General features: G+C 43.8%; 1 pseudogene across 1 annotated transcript; it reads right to left on the reverse strand.

Moving 5' to 3' along the window:
• Positions 1-274: 274 nt before the first annotated feature.
• Positions 275-1,650, reverse strand: LOC308283083 (E3 ubiquitin-protein ligase TRIM39-like; annotated as a pseudogene). Its single transcript has one exon. The product of its transcript is annotated as an E3 ubiquitin-protein ligase TRIM39-like (transcript).
• Positions 1,651-1,897: the final 247 nt, after the last annotated feature.

Consider the following 1,897-nt stretch of genomic DNA (forward strand, 5'->3'; position numbering starts at 1 on the left):
TCATAAAGAGATGGTTCCAATGTAATGATTCGATAATAGGAAATAGACAGTAAAAAGTACAGTGCAAGATTTAAAGTACCATAAAATAGTCTGATACATTTTAAAGTATCTCAATGTTTACTACTGAGATAATTACATTTCTATGAATCCCCTAATATTAATTACCATTATTGTTTGCAATTGCACTATTACTAATATTGTTAATACATCATCATGATCATCATGATCATCATCATCATCATCATCATCATCATCATCATCATCATCATCATGTCTAACTATGTGGTTCCAGAGTTACACTGATCTTCCATGGTAACATCTTCAGAGTACCAGTAGTGCTAATCAATGGAAAGAGTGTGTCAGTGAAAGTGTGTGTGAAGGTGTGTATGTGTGTGTTAGTATCAGGATCAGAGAAGGACAGTTTTCCTTTGTTCCAGTCCAGCTGGACTCTGATCTTCTTGGGGTTCTGCTTCACTGAGAGGACAGTGCCTGACACCAGTGAGGAGTCTGCTGTGTATTTACCTTCATATAACATTATGCACCAGAGTTGATCCCCTCCTTCTCCCTTCCTCTGAAAAGACTCTGCTGACACACCCAGCCACCAGAATGTGTTGTCTCCAACCTCAACATCCCAGCTGTGAGTCCCAGAGTTAAAACCCTCAGAACCCAGGACAAGGGGCCAGAAGTCAAACCTCTCTGGGTTGTCAGGAAGCTGCTGTTCATCTCCATGTCTCACACTGGTCAGATCATCAGACAGGATGAGTTGTGGATGGGCAGTGTTGGGGTCCAGAATGACAGGAGTGTAGGAGACAATGTCCCTCATCTTGTCCCAGACTCTGAAGGTCAGGTTCTTCAGGTGTTTGGTCTCGTCTATGGGTCCTGCAGTGTGAACTGGACTCTTTCCACTGTGGTCTTGTAGTTCTGCAGGAATGAGATGTGTTCAGCTCTCAGATCCTCCTCTATGGCTCTGATTGTGTCTGAAAGGGTTGATATATCTCTGTTCAGAACCTCAATCTTGCCCTTCATCATCTGAGTCTTCTGCTGCTCTTCCTCCCTCAGTGCAGTGATCCTGGCCTCCTCTTCCTCTTGTAGAAACTGATGCATCTTCTTATACTGTTCCTTCATCTGCATCTCTGTGTGTCGGGCCCGGACCTTAATCTGTTCTGCTGTTTGATCATAGTTTGTTTTAACTTTATTAAAGACCTCGAGTTTCTCCTGTAAAGGTTTCAGTAATTTCTGGACTTTCTCCTTGTGTTCCGGTGCAGCTTCATCGATGGGTCTGAATCTGTGGTTGATGTGTTTTTTTGAATCTCGACACACAAGACACACAGTCAGTTGACATTCCAGACAGAACAGTTTGAGTTTCTCAGCATGCAGAATGCAGAGAACCTCAGACCCTGTTGAAGCGCTCTGATGTCTCTCCTGTATGAAGGCCTCACACAGGTTCTTCAGAGCCAGGTTTCTGGGTGGATCCACTGAATGTCTCTTCTTACAAACTGGACATTCTTTTATTACCTTCTCTCTCCACCATTCCTGCAGACAGGCTTTACAGAAGCTGTGGCTGCAGGACAGGAGAACAGGATCTTTAAATATGTCATGACACACAGGACAGGAAAAATCCTCTTCTGAGAAAGATGCCTTGGATGCCATTTTGTCCCTGAATGAAGCAACAAACACTCAGCTCAATAAAGGAAATCAGCCAGTCAGTGGTGGTAAAACTCCCTCCTCTAGAATGTTCCCTGAAGTTTACTTTCACTTTGAATGGTGGTTCTTGTTAAAGTCCATTCAGCTGACAGAGTCAGCAGCAGGTTCCAGTGGTCTGGGTCAGTATTCCCTCCTGTAGCTGTGGAAAGACTGTCTGTCCTCCTCACTGGAAGTTGTATGACATGTGTGTTTG

The sequence above is a fragment of the Nannobrachium achirus genome (assembly GCF_963921795.1).
Source record: "Nannobrachium achirus genome assembly, chromosome: 4".
Lineage (NCBI taxonomy): Eukaryota > Metazoa > Chordata > Actinopteri > Myctophiformes > Myctophidae > Nannobrachium > Nannobrachium achirus.